Genomic DNA, 22947 nt, shown 5'->3' with positions numbered 1-22947 from the left:
CCCTTCACTGTCATCTCTTCTCAGCAGATTTCTTTACAATTAAAGTCACCCATTATAACTATTCTTCCTTCATCTTCCATTATCTTATTTAGTGTTATCCTTGTATCTTGTAACATATTTTTGTGTTCTTTCTCTTCCCACGAAGCCGTTTTAGGAGGCACATAATTTACCACAAACTTCCTAATGACCAGTAGTCGTCCATTTGAGCAGCAGTTGAGCAGATGTCGTCCAGTTGAGCAGTAGTCGTCACTCAGGTCAGGTCAACCGGTAGCTGCTTCAAATAGTGATATGGCGAGTGGTTGTGTTATACTGCTCAGCGCCGATGAGGTGCAATCTCTACTCAGTAGAAGTGAAGCCACGGACGATGCTGTAAAGTGCCTTAAAGAGGAGAATCGTGTTCTCCGCTCGAAGGCCCAAAACACGGAAGACAAAACTAGTTTGGAGCCTAGATGGAAAACGGTGACAAATAAGACGCGGAAAGTTGGGGGGAAAAAAGTCCTCACCAGCCCCGCTCGATTGTAAGAACACGTTTCAAGCACTAGCGGGTCTACAGGAAGAAGAAACAAAGGAAATTCAAGAGAAGAAGGGTAGGGCAGACGTTGGATCTCTGCCCACAGGTAAGATTTTGGTTTTAGAAGACAGTCAAGTGAGGTACTTAGACAGGGCTTTCTGTGATAAAGATAGGAAACGTAGGACGCAGGTGTGTTTCCCTGGCGCGGGGATAGATGTTAGAGATAGGATTGAAGAGTGTTTAGTAGGGGAAGGTAAGGACCCTGTCGTTTGGTTAAGTGCTGGGGGCAATGGTATAGATAAGTTAAAGTTTACTATACAAATAGCAGAAGCATAATTAACAAAATTTATTTGCTGCGAGGTAAAGCATGCGTAGAGAATCTTGAAATTATAGCTTTTACTGAATTCTGGATCAACATGGCTTATAAACATTTCCGTCCGGAAATCGAAATAGGATATAATTTTTTTCACAAGAATAGGGTTGGCAGGAGTAGGGGAGGTGTAGCACTTTTCGTTAAAAATACAATAAACTGTATTATCAACAATTCGATTGAGGAAGAGGACTGTACGGAATATAATTTGGGTAGAGATTATAGGTAAGAATAAGAAAGTTATTATTGGTGTCTTGTATAGACCTCCTAACCTCAACATTGAGCAGACTGATCATCTGATTCATGAAATTCGCAGTGTCCCAGTACAAAAACATTGCGGTCATGGGATATTTTAATTATAAAAACATTGACTAGGAAACTTTAATAGGAGACAAGGAAACAAAGAAATTCCTAGATTTGGTGCAGGATAATTTCCTAAAACAAGTGATTACCGATCCTACGAGGGGAGAAAATAATCTGGACTTACTTTAAACTAATAATGAGCACCTAATGAGTAACGTAAAAGTGGGAGATAGTCTAGGTTCTAGCAATCATCAAGAAATAAGATTTAATATTGTTTGGGAAGAAATAAAAAGTACGAATAACGTCCAAGTACCAGACTTCAGGAGAGCAAACTTTGACAATACAAAAACCTATTAGAAATTGAACATGAAATGCCATACGGACGTTCCGGACATTGTCGGCGCGGTCAGGTCTCGGTACATGACCAGGGGTCGGGTCACGGAGTGTAATATGCATACCTTGGGTCAGGTCACTTGGGGGCGGGGTTTGACAGACAGGTCAGCGATTTGGATGAAATGTATAGCAATCTAACTGATTTAATTATTAATGCACAAAATACATTTATCCCCCTGAAGTCAATACGGAAAAATAGTAATACTCCCAAATGGATGACGGACAGATTGAAACATAATATCGGAATGAAAAGAGGACTTTACATAAAAAAAAAAAAAACGGGGAAACACACCTTAGATCAAGATATAACGAAATGGCAAGGCTGATTAAAAAGAATACACGTACAGCAAAACGTAAACATGAAATTAAGGTTGCGGTCAAGCAAGATCCAACACAACGGATTTCTTTCATCTCTATAGAACAAAAAATAAAGAAAGAATGGGACCAATTAAAAACGATGAAAATGTCATGATGGAATCGGAGGAAAAAATGAGTGAGGAGTCTAACAATTATTTTCTATCGGTGTTTACTAATGAGAAGTTAGATAAAGTACCTGACTGCTATCCGATTTTCAATGGGGATGAAGAAAGTAGTCTAATATCAGCATTAGAAAAGAAGTAGTCAAGCAGATTGAAAAACTTAAAAGCTACAAAATCCCCGAGTCCAGACGAAAATTTTCCGATAATGCTTGAGGAGTGTAAAATTGAAATCTGCAACCAGTTAACTGAAATATTTAATAAATCGGAAGACACTGGTTTTGTGCCTATTGCCTGGAGGTAGGCAAACGTTGTTCCTGTTTTTAAGAAGGAGATAGATCGTCTATATGCAACTAAAGGGCAATCAGTTTGACATCGGTTATAGGAAAAATGATTGAATCAATAATGATAAACAGACTCAGAGAACACATCGTAAGACATAATTTAATTTGTGATTCACAGCATGATTTCTCCAAGGGTAAGTCATGTGTGACTAATCTTCTATCCTTTTACACTAAAGTATATAAGGCATCAGATAACAATGATAATTACGATATTATTTAACTTGACTTTAGCAAAGCGTTCGACAAGGTGTCACACCAGAGACTACTAAATAAAATCAAAGCCCATGGCATAGGAGGAAAAGTGTTGGAATGGATTAGAGCTTGGATCAGCAACAGAAAACAGCGGGTCACCATAAATGGAGTAAAATCTAGGTGGGACAAGGTCACTAGTGGGGTCCCCCAGGGCTCGGTGTTGGGTCCCCTGCTGTTCATTATGTACATAAACGACTTAGACGGTGGGATAAATAGTGATGTTAGTAAGTTTGCGGACGACACTAAAATAGGACGCCTAATTAGGTCAGGAGACGACGCAGAGATTCTGCAGGATCTTAACAAATTGTTCACATGGTCGGTGAAATGGCAAATGAGCTTCAATATCTCTAAGTGTAACGTGTTAAACGTAGGTCTACACAACCACGAAAATAGATACAGCTTAGATAACATGCTTTTAAAGAAATTGAGTGCGAGAGAGAGTTGGGAGTTCTAGTGAGTCCGGACCTTAAAACCAGGAAATAGTGCATTAGCGCCAGGAATAAAGCTAAAAGAGCATTAAGTTTCATTACTAGGACGGTAACGAATAGAAGTGCAGAGGTAATTATCAAACTCTATCTAGCGATAGTTAGACCCATCCTTGACTATGCGGTGCAGTTTTGGTCTCCGTCCTACAGAATGGACATCAATTCACTAGAATCACTACAGAAAAGAATGACCAAAATGATACATGGCCTCAGAAATTTGCCTTACGAAGAGAGGCTTTGGCACCTTAACTTACACTCTTTGGAAAGACGGAGAGTGCGGTGTAATCTAATAGAAGTGTTCAAGTGGATCAAAGGCTTTAACAAGGGTGCTGCAAACAAGGTCATCATATTAAAACAACAGGAAATAGGCAAAAATTGCTTTACTAATAGAGTGCTCAACGAATGGAATAGACTTAGTAACCATGTAGTAAGCGCTGAAATTATTAGTTGTTTTAAGAAACGATTAGACAACTTTATGGATGGAGATGGCAGGTGGTGATGGATACGGAGCTGCCTAGTGTAGACCTTATGGTCTCTAGCAGTCTCCTTCATTCTTATGTTCCTGCTCTTCTTGTCCCTGTCCTCTATTTCCATCATAATCAAGTCTACTCTATTCTTTCCATATGTAACATTCCTCACATTTATATCCTTCTTAGTCAGGAACATAACTCCACTCCCTTGTTTTACCTCTCTGTTTCTAATCCAATAATTATATGCGCCATGTCCTACACTGCTGGGTGGTAATGGACCTTTCAATTTTGACTCTACAATTCCCTTTATGTCCGATTCTTTTTCCTTCGGGTAATCATTCAGTTCATTCAAGGCTGTTATTAAGCTATCTATATTTGTGAAAGATACTTTTAATTTTCTGTTACCTCCATCCTGTTTTCTGTTTCCCTTCCGTTTTTCTCTGCTATGAACCATTTCCTCACTTTCATACCCACTACTCTCCAATAGAATTTCTCTTTGTCTGACTGTTCTGTTCTGTTTTTTTTTTTTTTTTCTTTTCTTTTCTTCCGACCTCGTCTGTATGATCTGCACACCTTTTGTTGACACCCCTTCTGATGTTCGGGGCCCGTTCTTCTCCTTCCTCATTTTCTTTCATTTTCCTCAATAATGTCTCCCCTTCTCCTTTTTCTTCACCTGTCCACTACATCACGAGCTTTCCCCTTCCCTACTAATACAACACAGGTACTCCCTTGTCGCTGTAATCCACGAAAATTGCGTGTGTGTTTTCAGGATTTCCAATCTTCGCTGTCAGTCCGATGTGTGTGTGTGTGTGTCTTTGTGTTTCATTAGTTGTATTTTACGGGAAGGGGAGGTAAGCTCGTGGTGTCCCGTCTTTGTATCTCTCCATATCCAGTTTGCTCTTAAATTCTTGTATTGTTTTTGCACACACTGTTTTTTCATCTAATTTGTTCCATATATCCACCACTCTGTGGGGAAAGATGTTCTTTTTCAGGTCTCTTCTACAATTGCCCTTTTTAAGCTTCTTTCTATGTCCACTTATGTTTCTTTTATCCCAATTTAAGTTCTCTGTCAAGGACTTCCATGCCTTTCATAATTCTGTAGATGGTCAACAAGTCACCCCTTTCTCTTGTAAGTCCCAGAGTCGGCAACTCCAATTTTAACCACCTTTCATCATATGATAGTTTTGTTAGTTCTGGGGCCATCTTCGTAGCTGTTCTTTGGATTCTCTCAATCTTCCTTATATTCTTTTTTTTTGGGATCACATGAAGAATCGTCACCCCAGACTGCGACAGGGTGACAAGTCTTCATGTGGGTCATCCTGCATTTACGATCCTTCGATTGTATAAGTTGATGACAATAAGCATAACCCCCATTCAACCTAAACTAGCCTAGCCTAACCTAATCTTTACTCCACTGTTGATATTCGGCGTACTGGGGTGACAATTCTTCAGGTGGGATCTCATGGGGTGAAGTTTCTTCATGTGAGCGTTCTGGGGTGACAATTCTTCATGTGACCCCTTTTTTATACTGGGGTGACCATAGTGTCACTGCGTACTCCAATTTAGGCCTTATCAATGCGACTAGTATTTTCTTTACCATTTCTTCATCCAAGTAGGTAAAAGCCACTTTAATTGATCTTAGGAAGTTATAGTCTTCGCCAATAAATTTGTTTATGTTTGTCAGAGGACATATCTTTTGTGATGATCCATCCCAGGTCTTTTTCAGATCCCACTTTCTTTACTTCTTTTTCACCAATTTTATATATTTCTGAGGTCCCTTTTTTTTTTTTTTTTTTTTAGTTTTAGTTTTCCCAAAATCCATTATGCTACATTTCTTATGTTGAATTCCACTTTCCACTTCTGACTATATTCTCAAACCCTGTTCAGTTCTCTGTAATGAGTCAATCAGTTTCAGTACTCACCTTCTTTAACAATTTAGCATCACCTGCAAAGAAGCTCGTGTAAGATTCCACGCCTTCGTCCATGTCATTAACATAAATGGCAAACATTATTGGAGCCAGCACTGATCCTTGTGGGACTCCTCTAATTACCTCTTTCCAAGTAGAAATCTTATCTATGAGCACTACCCTCATTTTTCTTCAATGCAAAAAGTCCTCCATCCATTTCTGTAGTTTACCTTGTATTCCTCCTATAGTTTCCAGTTTTCCTAATAGTTTTTTTGTGAGGGACTTTATCAAAAGCTTTTTGTAGATCTAGGAAAGCGCAATCGGCCCATCCGTCCCTTTCTTGTGTTATATCTAGTAGTCTTGAGTAAAAATAGACCAAATTAGTGGTACATGATCTTCCCTGTCTAAATCCGAAATGTCTCGGATTCAGTATATTGTGAAAGGAAGCTTGTGGTTTGGGAAGGCAAGGACAGGTGCCGTGGTTAAGGCTTTCTTTAAGTCATTAAAGTGAACTTAATGGTGCTGCTATATCAGCGTAACCTTGAATGTAACGTCTGTAAAATCCTCATAGACCAGAGTAGGGAATGAACGTATGTGTTCTACAGAAGTAGGGGGTGGAAAATCGATGACTGCCTTGACCTTATCCTGCGAGGTTGAAATTCTTTGTGAATGAAGGACATGCCCTAAGAAGCGTATTTCTTTTTGAAGGAGCACTTTTTCAGCATGATACATGCTTTGCTAGCCGTGAAAATAGTGTGTAGAATGTGTAAATGTTCTGTAACGGATTTGGAAGCGATTACACATTATCGAAATACATAAACAGTGAATGACCTATGAGACCTGCAAGTACTGTGTGCATAAGTCGTGTGAACACTGAAGGAGCTGAAACGAGACCCATGGCTAGTCGTTTGAAGTGATAATAACCTGTGGGTGTGCTAAAGGCTGTCAGAGGCCTAGACTCTGGAGCAAGGGGGATCTGGAAATATCCCGACATAAGGTCCAAAGTCGTGAACACTACGTTGTTTTCACCGACGGAGTGAAATATGTCTTGTAAGAGAGGGATGAGATGTCGATCTGGTATTGTAATTTTATTCAACTCTCTGAAGTCTACTACTGGGTGGAAGGAACCATCGTGTTTAGGGACAACAAAGAGGGGAAAATTCCATTCACTGATTAATGGTTTAATAATGTCTTGCGCAATCATGTCTTGGATAAGGTTATCTACAATCATGCGTTTACCGTGTGGCATTCTGTATGCTGGAATGTATCGTGTTTTATTTTCACAAAGGGGCATATGATGCTGAATGAGATTAGTAACTCCGAGGGGTTCACCTAAAGTGGCAATGGTATATCTGAACTTGTTGCAAAGTAAACGCAAGTCTACTTGTCCACCAGGAAAGTCTATGGGGCTGAAATGTGATGCATCAATGGGTTCCTGTGCTGTGAGCACGTCGGAAATTGTGGTACAAACTTGAAAAGTGAAGAATTTGTTATTCATGACTTTGATGCGTGAAGGATATATTTCGAAATCACAAATGTTTGTACCAACTGTGAGATGGAGGGATACGTTAGTGTCACTTGCAATTAAAATGCAAATATGATCTTTCTTTGACGTAGAGCTGATGGCTGAAAGGAGGGTAATTCCATTGACACGGCAAGTTTCTGGCATACAGAGTACATCGATGTCTTGTGCTTGGAAAACTCGCATGTGTATCTTCATATACTCACAAGGGGACAGCGTCTTTGGGCTGATAACCACTGCGTGAGTGTTTGAATTTAAATATCACTTCCGAGACTTGGGTGGATTTGTTGAATTCCTCTAAGAGGGGCAAGGTGTCCTGAGGCTGTAAAAAATCAATGGTATTTATTGGGTATTTTGTCCTGGGTTTTGCTGAATTGGACATGCGGGAGGAATCAGTGAGTCTGTTACGTTTGGAACTCATGTCCACAGCTGTCAGTAAAGAAGAAGAATTAGAGTCCTGTGGAAGGGTTTGGGTGGTGGTGCAGTTTATGTTAGCAGCTGGTGCATACACGTGTGACGAAGCGGAGTGAATTTGAATGGGAGTAGAGTCAAATGACGCGGAATCATTTTCTGCCTGCCCGGCCACGTTGATGTGGTTGGCTTTGTGAGTTGTTGATGGCAATGCAGGAAATTATTTGCATAAATTATGCCATTTTGCGTAGGGTGAATGACTATGTTATGTTGTTTGATCTATGTTAAACATATGAGGATATAAGCAGGAAAGTAAACGCCAGCTACGTAGGTGGTTGTAACGGTGACCTTTCTTGTGTTTTTATGTTTATATTTCCCGTTGTGTTTATCTATTAATATGTATATATTTATTAGTGTATATTTTTGTAATCGCAATGCGATTCGTGCCTGGTTCCCGCCAATCAAAGGTTGGCGTGGGCAGTCTGGCTATCGTCTTCGGACTGTACGCACGTCTGATCGGTGCTTTGGATAAAATTACTTTTAAATCATTATTTTTTCTCGTATTATTCAGCCACCCCTTACATGGTAACTGGAATGGATGGGCAATCATCTTTGAAGCTAATGTCTAGGGAGCATTGGCCAATGATCGGGAATGGTACACCATCTACATTGTAAAAGTTGACGTGGGAGGGTTCCAAAATGGCGACACGTTTAGTTTCAGTACGGAATTTGTGGAAACTGTGTTAACATTATGTTAACTGGGGAACACGTGTTGAGAAAAATTGTCACTTTGGTATTGCTAGACATAGCATTGAATATTAAGAAATGGGAAGACATGTCTGGGATGTACAGGTAGAGTAGATGAGTGAATTTCTGGTTATGGAGTAACTCTCCTTGGTGATGAGTGAATATCCAGGTATGGGATAACTGCCCTTGGTGTGCACCGAGTCTTTGTATTCTGTAATCATAAAGGAGATGTGTTACGTGAATGCCTTGTATATGTGTTACGTGAGTCTCAAGCAGGAGAGCGATCTGGGGATTTTTGTTTGTGTTGCCTCCGTGCTAGCACCACACGATAATGATCACTCGTGTGAAATCATGTACCGTGGTAATCACATTATTGGTTTGGTTGTGAAGGGTTTCTGTGGTAACACGTGTTTACGAGATGTCCTGGTTTGTGGCAGTATGTACAAAACATTTGTGTTCTTGTAGAAGAACGTTGGCGTGAGCGACATCGCGTGCGAGATGTATGTTTTAGTCTCGTGTTATGTGAGGGGGACCGTGTGTAGGTGGGTGCAATTGGTACTAATTGGCTCTGGATATGGGTGATGGCTTTGTCCGTGTCAGATGATTTTCTGGAGAATTAGCCTTGTGTGATAACTGGTGTGAATGGAATTGTGCTAACTTTCTGGGGTGTGCCTGCGTGTAATTGGGAGAGTAGTCGAAAGTATGCCATGAGTGAGACTACGTGTTCTAATGAAATATTGTCGTCTGGGACCCAGTCTGATTTTTTAAGCCTTTTTCGGAGTTCACTTGTAAATGCTGGAGCAATTTTGACAGCTATCTTATTGGTGTGGTGTGGACCATGATTGTAAGTTCTAGCCAAACAGTATAAGGAGGAAAGTAATCCAAGTGTCTCGAATGCAGCAAAGGACTTATTAAAGTGCTCTACAAATTCCTGATAGTCTCTGGTTTCCTCAAATAAATCAGACTGAATGACGTCAACAGCTAGTGTGTTATTCTTATTAATTCTGGATGTTAGTATGGATATTTTGGTCCTGTCGCCTGTGATGTTTCTTCGTGTTGTCTCATCCTTGACAACGGTGATAATATTTTGTTTTGTCATGGTGTTTTGAATAGCAAGTGAATTTTCTGAAGAGTTGTTAGCAGGAGATATATTTGGTGTAGTGGGAGTGAGCTTAGAGTGGCTGCGTGTACAGGGTTGGTATGTCGAATCAGAGAGGAGTTTGGACACGCTCATAGACTAACTGATAAAAAAAAAGGGGGGGGGCAGGGACAGTCTGGCTCCTAGGTGATAATGAGGGGAATTGTCTGGTAGATTACCAGAATGTTGGTAGGACTGCTGTAGAAGTTTGTTGCTTCGATTTTTCCGTGGGAGTAATGCAACGAAGATCGGTTGCTTCGTAGTAGGATGCTGGATGACTCAGCGAAGAGGGATTGCCTCGTAGTGCTGGACGATGCTGTGAAGATTGGTTGCTTCGTAGTAGAATGCTAGATGATTCAGCGGAGAGGGGTTTGTGCCTCGTTGTGATGCTTGGCGATGCAGAGGAGAGCGGTGAGTTGGGAAGTGGCTATGTTCGACCGCAATGTAGGTCTCTGGTGTATTTTCTCAGCACATGGAATCCGCTAATCCGTAGTCGCTGTCGTAGAGTTATTGCTTCGAAGGAATATAGTTTTGTTGAGTTTCGTACCCCACTGGTGCCACCAGAATGTATATTTGTAGTTGATCTACATTTACGTACTGGTTCGGTGAGATAAACACGGAGAGGTCTTCCCTTTATGTTTCAGTCTTCTCCCTGGTTTACAAACATGAAGCAATTTCCGAGGAAAACTCGGGGAGTTGCCAAAATCATAACTTATATTTGTACAAATGTTGCCATATGTTGATCGGGAAAGATTGACAACGATGACAGGAGACACATACATCTATTGTTGTCGCAGATGTTAGGCGTCTCCAGAAACGCTGGCTCATCTGGTCACTGTTCAGGTCCGGAGACAATGGCGCGTCCCTTGAGAGACATGTCACAGCACAGTGGAAAATCCCTTGACAGTTGGCTGAAGGTGCTGGAGTTCATTTTCACTGTACATCCGTGCAGGCGCGAGCTAGACATCTAAAGGATTGAATCTTGCTTTCAATCATCTTGCAACAACTCTTGTTAATGTCATCGTCCTTGTGCTCCTCACTTATGGATATGGCGATTCACTTCTTTTAGCTAAATTCTGTCCAGAATGAAAATGCAGTAATATTCTAGTTATTCCTTTCTTTAATTCTTATACAACGTACTCCCCTAAGTTCTAGCACGGAATCCCCCGAGAGCACGTATCCAAGATCCTACGTAAGCTTGGCAGTGACGTAGTGATTTTAGTCCAATGATATTTAACATTATATTCAAAAGTCACACCATTGGGCGTGATCTTACAACCGTGAACCAAATGAATTTTCTTATTCTCCACCTTTTCACCGGTCATTTCTTTGTTTCAAGTCTTTTACGGCAATATTGTTTACTTGGAATGATCTAGTCTCTGCATAATTCTCACTTCGGTTATAAAAGAATGTCATATCAGTAATGCATTCGAGCTCCCGGGCTCTTGTTTATATTTTTATTACTTGTACAAGGCGGAAAGGCGGACTCTGGCAGCTCGCTCAGGTTATTTATAAACCTATGAAATGCAACAACCCGTCTTCTACCCCTTTCTTTTCTACCAGTTTCTTACAGGATCGTTTCTTGACTCGTGGCCATAATGTTGGATCTTATATTGTACTGATAACAAGTGTAAATTGAAAAAAAAATACTGTATGTTCTCCTACATAAACAACTGAACACAATGGTGCATTTATATTTCACATAGAAAGCCATAAAAAATAAAATTAAGGATTTTTATATTTTGCATCTTGACGCTCGTAGCGCAAGGAAAGGAGGGAACGATGGTAATTATCAACTCCCTCCTCCTACTTCCAACTTATTCATCAATTAATATGAGAAAGTATTCGTTTTATATATCTATTGTTTTTGCCTTTTTGACACATAATCTACCTACCGTCTCCACAGATTATTGATAAATTCACATTACATATAAACAAGACTCGGTAAGAATGATGGGAAACGAATACTTTCTCAAAATAGATTAAATGACAAATAAGTTGGAAGTATGTGGAGGAAGAAGAGGGAAGACTTGAGGAACTACCATTCCTCCCTCCCTCGTGTCACCAGCGTCATGACCCGAAATATTTATAAAAAGCCTTAATTCTATTTTTCATGGCTGTGTGAAATCTGAATACACCATCATATTCAGTTGTTTGTGTAGAGGAGCATATGTATTCTACACTGTAAACATCGATTTTAAGTATATGTATAAACCAGTAATCTTTCTTCCTCGACTTCAACTCTACATAATTAGTTTCTTGCCCTACCTAGTTTTGAAAATGTTGTTGTAGTTGTAGAATGACTGCTCTTTCTAATGATTAAAACAAAAATTTCCTTTATTGTAAACAAGATGAAAATATATTTTCTAAAAATGAGGAATATGCCTGACAGAAATCGAATGTAATTTTTTATTACAATGGAGTATAAGTACCGTACTTATTATAGGAAATTCTAAAACCAATGCTGGTATGCAGGGCGAGGAATGAAAAACATGTCAGATATCTTTAACTGAGGGCACACAAACTCATGAGCATTCTCCTGTATATCTTTTTTTTTTTTTTTTTTTTAAGCGTAAAGCGTTTGTAGAGATCTCGGAAGAACTTGAAATATATTTGGTTACAAGGTAGGAAGGTATGCTTTTCAAGCTTTATGCAAAATGCAGTACCTGCTTTAGGCACCAAGAACAATCTGTCATAAATCGGCAAAAGGGCTGACAAACTATAATATCATGTCCTGATCCCGTATACATGAAGGCAATGAGGACCAAGGACCTACGTGGATTTGCAAACAAGGAAAGAGAATATGGATGAACAATAAGTCTATTACATCATGTCATCTATATGAGGAACATATCAAAGCATTTTTTTTCTTTGAAGAATCCTTTAGTATCAAACTTATCACACATAATATTGATTAATATACGTATTCATAATATCATATTGGATTTTGACAATTAAAAACACATTGCTAAAAGTTCATCACTTACTACCACTTTAAATGAACAACTAGAAAAAGTCGATGATTATATAAAAAGTGCTTATAGCTATTATAATTTTGTAGATTGTCGATATAATTCTTTTAATCTAAAAATACGTACCAATAATACAAGTTTTAAGCTCATGAGAACATTTGCGAGTGACTGGTTGATGAAGCATACCTAAATTTGTCAAATAATGCTATATTTATAAGTCTAAGATATCATATGCTATAGAATAGTTTGTTTTAATTTGTATGAAAACAGAGCATGAGCAAGTCTCGGTGGCCGTGATCGTATAGTGGTTAGTACATTGCGTTGTGGCCGCAATAACCCAGGTTCGAATCCTGGTCACGGCAGGAGATATTTTTCTCCCGATGACAACAGAGATATTTTAGTTACAAGTATTTGCTTTGGTTTGAATGATTTTATTTTATCTTATTCGGATCCAATCATATATACAATAAAATAAAATACATGTAAGACTCATATTATACATAGTAAATACAATTATATATCCGAGGATGGCACAGAAAGTCAAAAGACTTATTTCCACTGTGGTCCTCACAAAAAATGACATATTATAACTAGGAAAAGATTGTCATAATACAAGCTAGGTTGACTAGAAAAAAGACGTCAAAATGAACTAACATGAAAAATATGACTGTACTAACTAGAAAAAAATTACTAGGATAAAAGGTGTAAATTAAACATATAAACTATTTTCCTCAGAAAAAAGTGTCTAAAAGATAACATTTAACTGATTCTTTAAAACTACTTTTAGAAACAATTGATTGTATGTTGATCGGTAAAGAGTTCCAAGCAATAGCACCAGTGTATTTGAACGAACTTTTCCCTAACAAACTATTAAACCTAGGTACAATAACGGATGACCGACTAGAGCGAGTTCTCAAGGTACGAGCATTTCTAACAAGTGTAAAATCATCTGACAACTAACTGGGACAAGAGTCGCTTACAATTTGGTGAACATGATTATGCTTTAGCTGAACAACACGTTTTTCAACAGGTAACCAATTTAACAGTTTAAAATGAGTATAATCTAGATGAGTACGAGGATGGAGTATCAAAACAGTCCTGATTAGTTTGTTTTGACATATTTGAAGATTAATTTTAGATATTATAGTTAGACCACTAACATTTTAACTACTCATTATGATTTAACATGTTCTGTCCTTATATTACTTCTTAGATTTTTTTTTTTTTTTTTTTTTTTTAGTATACAATCATTTTACAAGCAATTCAAGCCATCAACGAGTACAAATTATTTAATCAACAAATTATTCCATTAACAAATGTATGGAATATAGACTGAGTCACAGGTAAAAATATAATAATATACTAGGGATAACTCAAAAAGCCCAATAAGGCGCTTATTTCCATTGAGATCCCTTAAGAGAATAAGATTATAAAATTATACAAAAATGCAAATACGAAAAAATACTGTAATACGTGTAGTCGTTTTACACCAACATCGACTAAACTCAGAGGACACAAAAGTTGACTAAACAATAACACTAAGTATAAATACAATTGCTGTGACTGGACAATAGTACTAAGTATAAACATGATTGCTATGACTGCTTGACAAGTATGTACCTAAATTTCCTAATACTTTGAATGACATATAATTTTGAATTGGCTGGATTTATACTTCAAGCTTGTTCCATAAAAATGTAACTGTGAACTTGAAGGAAATTCTGCCCAAAACAGGCCTAAAACGAGGTAGTACAAAAAGAGGTACCACCGAATCGTGTGTGGTGAGAATGAACTGATCGTGCATGAACTAGATTTTGTTTGAAGTATTTATGTACCTAACCATGTACAATTTTGTACATATAACAAGTGGTTAAAAATTACCGTTCCCCACTGTAAACCAGTTAAAATGAAAATGGGATTCATCAAGATGTGTTCTAGGATTCAATTTGAACACTACCTTGATAAGTATGTTTTCACAAGTTTGTAGTGTTTTAATGTTGAGATAACCCGGCGTACCACGAACAACCGTAATCAAAGTGACACTGCATTAGTGCAGAGGCCAATAGTTTGGTGATTTTTACATCTAGAAATCTGGAGATTGTGTACAACTTTATTCCGGTATTAACCTTTGTGACTACTTTATTTGCCATTGCGGCTTAGCTTATTTTTTTTTTTTTTTTTTTTTTTTTTTTATCAAATGTCACTCCTAGATATTTAACACTTTTATGCGATGTTGATTCCATTGTAGGTAACATCAAATCTTAAACACTGTATTAACATGTAGTTTGTACCATATAAAATACTCAGTTTTATCCAAGAGCAGAGATAACTTGTCAAAAAGCCACTGACCAACAGATTCAAGTTCCGAACTGAGCACATGTTCAATAGTATTGGCATTATTACGTGAATACAGCAGTATTGAATTATCTGGATAAAATTTTGCAGTAGACTGCAGACTCCATGTCGTTCACATATATATGAGAAATAACAGCGATCCGAATATGGAACCCTGAGGGACACCACATGTTATATTATATTCATCATATATGACCGACTGGACATAACATACGGTGCCCCACAGGGTTCCATCTTGAGACCGCTGTTGTTTAAATGCATCTGGATACTTTTTTTTTTTTTAAAGGGTCACAATAGAAATAAGTTTTAACTGCTTTTTGTGTCATCCTTGCGATTTTATATATTGTATTCTTATATCTGTATATCCAATTGCAAAATAAAAACTTATCTCTGATACAATCTTCAGCCACTGGCGTACGAAGGGGAGAGGGCAAAGGATCGGGCATCCAATCATTGGGGGAAATATATCAACAAATTTGGTTGATTTATATATAAACCGAATATTGTTTATTGTATGTTTCATCTATGTTTACATGTTCAAAATATCTTCTTTTCTCATAATATTCTTCAGTAGGCTACAAGGCCTTATACTTATATGGTGAGTTTGACGCCTAGTCCCCATGTGTATATCACGTGAGCCTTGTCCCTCTGCGTATGCCATGCGGTGCGATGACATTGTCCCTCAGTTTCCGCACTTGGTCCCTCTGTATGCACGAGGGCCTTTGGTCACCAGCCCGCCTTGGTTGGCATCATGGGCCACGCGGTGCCCAAGCCGGGTTGGCCACGCCCCCACACCACCCTGGCTGGGTCACGTGGTTGTTGCTCTGGAAGATGATTGGCTGGGCGCCCAAGCGTTTAGAGTAGCCCAGCTAGCAAACAAGGTCGCGAGAGCTGGAAGTGCCAGGCAGTCTGGCGATGATCTCCAGCTCAACTAGAAGTACACCACAAGTGAGCACCCTTGCCCGCAAGTAGGTTTTTCCATGTTCCCTGTTCCCCCGCAATAACAAGTTGCCATTCAGCTCCGTTGCAATCATAGTTATAATAAACATGGAACACAACCGTTGTTTCTGTTAAACCTCACCCTCGGTACCACTGTTACCATAATTAAACCTTTGGGACATATAATCATGGAGTTGGCCCCGGGGATCACCAGACCTCAGCACACCACGGTCTCCAGCTGTTCTTGCAATACCCTACAAACCTCTAAGACTTCACACTCAAAACAGATCTAAGATATTTATCTTGTTTGTTCCTTATCAAGATATATACAAAACATTTATTTGTCACACACAAATATGTCAGGGAGTAACCAGTAGTATCTATTCTGATTCAAATATACTTAAATTTGTCTTAATCTGCTAAGTTTTAAGATCCGATTACCTCGTTTGCTGTAATTTATGACTTCAATATTTTAACATATACAGTACGCTATAATTCTAACAGTGATCTAACCTAACTGTATATTTACTTTCATTACGCAAGTTTGAATCATCTCCCAGAACAATGTACGAATTTATCAGGTACTTGGCCGTTTGTGATTATATTTTTCCATCCATGAACTAATAAGGGTTTCTTCCCAGCCTAGCACTGTAACCCTGATTTTATGTACAACGTTCCTAAGATATTATTTTTAAGACTCTCATCCCTGTTGGTCCATGACCTCTTTAAAATTGACTTGTTGCTTCCCATGAAATGACAACAAAAATGTCTTCATTTCCGTGATTCTGCTTTTAAATTGGCCATGATGTACCTTGATTATGTTCAATATCTTATCCACTTACAGTTGTTTTCTTTAATCAGTTTTGCTTTGATTTTGAGCACTGTCTGGGGCCTTTTCAATCTGTAATTTTATTTCGAGTTCTCGAAACTTGACTTTGCTGTCCGAAACTATTTCGGGACTTACTCTTCTAACAAATTTCTCATCTCTTTAGCTATTTTACTGAAACGTGGAAGTTTATTCTACCGTTCTCCCCCATTTCTAACTCCTGCATCTAATCTATACACATTCTTAGAATGAAAAGTCTTCACGGTCAATGTCATGGTAATCGGCGGTAGAGTTGCTTGTCCATGTGCTTCTGTTTTTGATGAGACGTTTGGTTTTGCTGGTCACATCCCTAGTCAAATGCCTCGTGCTACACGTATCATAAGCGGCGAGACATCATATTTTTTATGTAGACTATTCCCTATCCTTAGGTGCTTCTTTCCATACCCAACCAACCCTTCATCTCGCTTCTTATGACTCACGCGTGTATGTGACAAAACTTAAAAGGGCATCAACAAGTCAAAAGGTGAATACAAATATTATTCCCTCAAAACGCTGCACCGAAAAAGAGTATACCAATTCGTTGAATTCTAGTATGTGATTTATCATGGTCTTGGATCGCGTGTTGGACTCGTAATCGACAGCTATTACCCTGTGTGTGTGTGTGTGTGTGTGTGTGTGTGTGTGTGTGTGTGTGTGTGTGTGTGTGTGTGTGTTCGCGTGTGGAGAAAGATAAAAGAGAAGATGGGAGAAAGAAAAAGGGAGATGGAGAGACAAGAGTGAAAAAAAGGCGGAGAACAGGACGAGAAAAAAAGAATAGGAAAATGAGAGAGGAAAGAGAACAAAGGGGGGAAGGAGAGCGAAAGGGGGCTGGGAGACAGAAATGAGGGAAGGGGAAAAGAGCGTGAATGAGGGGGGGGCCGACAGAAAGTCAGGAAGGAGAAATAGACGGCGGCGCACAAGCGCAAAGGATTAATAAATGCCACTGCTATCGACAGTGGGAGATCACGTACTCGCAAATAGAGATTGTTTCTGCTGATGCGAGCTGAATAGTGGACACACAAGGAACAATCACGTGGACGAAATGTCGGGCATGGACGCAGAAACTAGACTGAAGGAAGGAGGCGAGAGAAGTTTTGAACAATAAACAACTTCTGTACTGAGAGGGAGAGAGGAGGAAAAGGGAGTAAAGGAGGGTAGGAGGGAGAGGGGGGGGAAGGAAGAGGAAAGGAAAAGGAAAAGGGAGGGAAGAAGTAAGAGGATAATGGGAAGAAAGTGACTTTCAGCATTTCACAGGCGATATCCTTTCTATCCTTGCGGACATTATCGCGCCGACAAAAAGTGGTGTCATAGAGGATGTGATAAAGGAGATTGGAGGGCAGATGAAATTGAAAGTAATCTGTAATATGCGTGACTCTGGTCGGAGGGGGTGTCACTAGACCTTATCGTATAGGATGCAAAAAAAATATATATATATCTGTCAATCCTTCACACGAGAGAGGGAGGGGGGGGGTTAGCTTTTCGGGATTACATTCTTCTTTCCTATATCTTATTGGCGTTTTCTATATGCGCCCTACTCCATGTTCAAGTTTTCTTCTCCGTCTCTAGTCAATTATCCGGGAGAGACAAGTTTACACAGCTATTGGTTCACTAAAACTGGGCCTGTCCGGGATTCGAACCCGGGACCTCTCGCACCCGAAGCGAGAATCATACCTCTAGACCAACAGGCCATGGCCACGGGACATGCCCTTTTACACAAGAATTTACATTTCATCTTCTTATGGTTTTTTTTTCCTCCTACATTTTTATTTACCATTAAACATTTAGCTTTCCTTACCTATTATTTACATTTCTTGGAATGTTTACACTATCACAGACTTGAAAATAATAGTAATATCAATCTTAAATAGGTTATATTTAATAATATATCTAAAATACCACAAATATCGATATTTTTGATAATTCGTATATCTTTTTTCAATTTACTTTCTAAATTATTCTAAAATATATGTATATTTGCTTGTTCTATCCACCCCCCTACCCATTTTTTAGGCATATATTATGTACACAAAGAAATAATAAAAAGTTTAAAAATCTACAATTCTCACTTTACGCCAAGCCCGGCTAGCTCAGTCGGTAGAGCATGAGACTCTTAATCTCAGGGTCGTGGGTTCGAGCCCCACGTTGGGCGCATTGCTTTTACAAAATATATACTTCTGCTATGAATCTGACAATACACTTAGCATTTCCTTATTCTTGAGATTATTATAAGGCCTCAATACTTTAATCTAGCTTACAAGTACAGCATCTAATAAAACAAAAATTGCATTGTGGCACATCCACAAACTAATAATGTCCACTAGTAGGCTATATATATATATATATATATATATATATATATATATATATATATATATATACAATATGTGTGTGTGTGTATACAAAAAATAAATATATATATATATATCTATATATACATATATAGATATATACAAATAATACATATATTTATATATATGTATATATACATACGTATATATACATATATACACACACGCATATACATACATACACCAAAGGCTTTTTCCCCCTTACACGGGGGGGGTAGCCAAAAAGAAAAATGCATAGAAATCACTCCCACCCATTTCATTTCCCATATATTCCACTCCCCTCCACCCTCCTTCCCATCTTGGCACCTCCTGGATGACGGGTCATCCCTGCATCCTGCCCACTGCCCTGGGTCACAAGCAGTGTCGCAAGACACAGCACATCCACAGCAAGGCCGCTTCATAAATTCGGCGACCCCCCCTCTCCGTCCCCTCATGCAGAAAAGGGGAGAAATCCCTTCGGGTTGCGTCAATTTTTTTCTCATACATACTTCCTCACCCCCAATCCCCCACATGCATCACAGCCTCATCTATACACAACCCTTCCCCATTCACCCCTATCTTCTGTCCTCTCCCGTCCTTCCTCTACAGACATTCCTCTCTTTTGTAAAGCCCCTTTCACCCCATCCACCTCATCCTAGGACGCCCACTCATATTCACTCATTCCACACTTCTTTAACTTATCTTTCTTCACTCATTCTTTCCATGTGTCCAAACCATCCTAATACTTTCATATATATATATATATATATATATAATACATTACATACATATACACACACATATATATACACACACATATATATACATACACATATATGTACATACATATATATATATATATATACATAAATATATATATATACACATATATACATATATAAACATATACAAATACATATATATACATATGTATATATATATATATATATACATACACACACACACACACATATATATATATATATATATATATATATATATATATGCACGAGGGGGTACTGAAAAGTTCCTGGCTTTGGGTAAAAGAAAATACAGGAAGATCAGTTATGATTTCATTCAACATATTCCCCTCTCAGATTCACACACTTATTAAAACGGTCCTTCAGTTTTTCTAAGTCCTGAAAAAAAAATAAGGTTGGGCCTCCAACCAGGCCTCTGTAGCAGCGATCACTTCAAATTCGGAGTGAAATTTCGTTTCCTTGAGATGTTTCTTCAGTTGTGGAAAAAGGCGATAGTCGGAGGGGGCCAGGTCTGGGGAGTAAAGCGGGGGTCTATCAATTCGAAGCCAAAGTCGCGTATTTTCCGTAAATTTCATGTACTGTGTGTGTTGGTGCATTGTCCTGCAAAAAGAGGTCACCACGGCTCAGCTTTCCACGGCGTTTCTGCTTCAAAGCTTCACGCAATTCGTCCAGCATAGACATGTAGTTTTCTGCGTTGATGGTGCGACCCTTTGGCAGGTATTTTATGAGTACTCCATCTTTGTCCCAGAACACTGAAGCCAGTGCTTTTCCAGCTGACTTCTGGGTCCGAAACTTCTTGGGACGCGGTGAACAGTTGTGTTGCCTCTCCATTCATTGCCACTTGGTTAGGGGATCATAGTGATAAAGCCAAGTTTCATCTATGGTGACTAAACAAGCCATAAAATCAGCCATCCCCGCTGCAAACCGGTCCAAAATCGCCTTTGATTTTGTCACTCTGATGTGCTTCTGATCTGCGTTCAGGCATTTCGGCACCCATTTTGTGGAAAGCTTTCTCATGTCCAGAATGTTGTGCATGATGTGGCCAACTCTTTCGCAGGAAATCCCTAGAGTCTCAGCTATGACTTTAGCTAAAATCCGGCGGTCCTCGAGAATCACGACGTGCACAGCGTCGGCTTTCTCCTCTGTGGTTGCGGAAGTTGGCCGTCCTGACCGAGGTTCATCTATGACCCCGAAACGACCAGTCCGAAACCTTGACACCCAAAATTTCACTGTAGAGTTTGATGGGCAGTCATCCTTCAAGATGCCCTTCACCTGGCCATGGATTTCCGCAGGCCCCTTGCCTTGCAAGAAGAGGAACTTCATGACCGGCCGTGCTTCAATTTTACCAAAATCCACTGTAGGTGCTACCATCATGCGTTGAATCTGCAAAAAGGAAAGATATATTGTATACCATCATGTTTTTTTGCCGATCTTCTCCTAAGTAGCTGTCCTACTTCCCCTGTAAAAGTAACAGCTCTACCCTTTTACGATACCCTTAAAGCCAGGAACTTTTCAGCACCCCCTCGTGTGTGTGTCTATATATATATATATATATATATATATATATATATATATATATACAGACATGACAATTGAATAAACACAAAGAGAAATCGTTTATCAAACAAGCAAATGATACAATTAAAGTGCATGTAAATGGTCACAATGTGAATAACTAATACTTGGTTGACATCCCATTTGCCTTTCTTTTTTTTTTTTTTTCTTTTTTTTTCTTTTTTTTCCAATGCAAGGACCCTTCTAGGCATGCTAGTGATTAGTTCACAAATATCATCGTGAGAGATATCTTGCCATGTTTCCCGTAGTAATCCTAAGAATTCGGGCTTTCAAGATGGTTTCCTGTTCTTTTTTGCGAAGTTGTCGGTCTAATATGCCCCCGAGGTGTTCAATAGGGTGCATATCCGAGGATTGACTTGGCCATGGAAGTTTCCTAGTCCCATTTTGGCTCAGCCAATTTTGTGTTGCTTGAGCACTGTGACAAGGAGCTCTATCTTCCATAAATAGGAAGATATTTTTACTCATTCTACCACTGGAGAATATTGGAATGAGTCCTTTTTTTTTAATAAACATACTTGCCTAAATTGATGTTTCCTTGATACTCCACAAGCTTTGATCGACCATCACTCCAAATTGCACCCCACACCATTACTGAAATGCCCCCATGTTTCACTGTTGGCTGCAGTCTTTTGAAGTCAAACTTTTGACTGCAGAGTTTCCAGACCCACACTCTTCCACTGTCAGAAAATGATGTGAATCGTGACTCATCAGAGAAAACGACAGTGCTCCAAAAGGTCACAGGTCTCTTCACCATCTCAACAGCCCAGTCCTTTCTGCGCTTGATACTGGCTTGACGAAGGAGTGGTTTCCTTCTTGCAGCTCCGCCATAGTAACCCAGCTTGTGGAGATACCTGACAGCTGTCCTGGGATTGACATCAGCTTGTGTTGCTGTGTTGCTATGCCAGAGGCCTTGCAACGTGGATCCTCTTCGACATTTCTTTTGACAAGACGCAAGGTTCTTTCTGAGGGCCGGGACGACCTCAATGGGGTTTTGTGCCCTTCTTGCCCTCTCTGGTGAATTGTACGATCACTCTATTAACAGTAGAGATATTGACAGATTTTCAAATATTTTGCGTTGACTTAATCCACCTTCATGTTGACCCACAACACGACCTCGCTGAAATTCAGATAGGTCTACTGCTCCTATGGTTCGTGGCATGCTTGATCAATCTTGTATATCTAAAACATAAATCTGGACATATATAACATATTAGGTAAATCTGAATAGCATTAAGCATTAAATAAGAGCAGAAATGCATTTTTCTTGGTGTCTATTCAATTCTGTCATGTCTGTGTATATATAGAGGAATGTCTGTTGAGGAAAGGGAGAAGACAAAAGATAGTAAGTGGCGAATGGTTGTGTATATATGATGCTGTGATGCATGGGAGTGGGTGGGGAATGGGGAGTGAGGAAGTATGTGTGAAAAAATAATTTGACGCAGCCCGAAGAGATTTCTCCCCGTCTTCTCTTTTTCAGCATAAGGGGACAGAGAGGGGGATCGCCGATTAAACGAAGAGGCCTGGCTGTGGATGTGCTGTTTCTTGCTACATTGCTTCTGACCCAGCGCAGTGTGCGAGATGCAGGGATGACCCGTCATCCAGGAGGAGCCAAGATAAGACAGAGGGAAGGAGGTGAATGGGAGTGGAATATATGGGGATGGAATGGATGGATTTTATGCTTTTGTTTTTGGCTACCTCCCTTGTAAGGGGGTAAAAGCCTTTGGTGTGTGTGTGTGTGTTAATATAGAATATTTGCCTTTGTCGTCTGTGATGGTTCTTCGTGTTATCTCTTGATTCAACCTCAGAAAGGAAATTGTGTACAGA

At 39.3% G+C, this 22947-nt stretch overlaps 3 non-coding genes across 3 annotated transcripts; 2 read left to right on the top strand and 1 right to left on the bottom strand.

Annotated features, from left to right (window-relative positions):
• Window positions 1-12591: 12591 nt before the first annotated feature.
• TRNAH-GUG (transfer RNA histidin (anticodon GUG)) lies at window positions 12592-12663 on the top strand. The gene has a single exon. It is a non-coding gene; the product is annotated as a tRNA-His (tRNA).
• A 5413-nt stretch (window positions 12664-18076) lies between these two features.
• TRNAP-CGG (transfer RNA proline (anticodon CGG)) lies at window positions 18077-18148 on the bottom strand. The gene has a single exon. It is a non-coding gene; the product is annotated as a tRNA-Pro (tRNA).
• A 388-nt stretch (window positions 18149-18536) lies between these two features.
• On the top strand, window positions 18537-18609 carry TRNAK-CUU (transfer RNA lysine (anticodon CUU)). The gene has a single exon. It is a non-coding gene; the product is annotated as a tRNA-Lys (tRNA).
• Window positions 18610-22947: the final 4338 nt, after the last annotated feature.

The sequence above is a fragment of the Oratosquilla oratoria genome, chromosome 2 (genome assembly GCF_046742065.1).
Source record: "Oratosquilla oratoria isolate Oo_2021 chromosome 2, ASM4674206v1, whole genome shotgun sequence".
Classification (NCBI taxonomy): Eukaryota; Metazoa; Arthropoda; class Malacostraca; order Stomatopoda; family Squillidae; genus Oratosquilla; species Oratosquilla oratoria.
The sequence above is the reverse complement of the archived record's forward strand: the minus strand, read 5'-3'. Positions and strand labels throughout refer to the sequence as shown.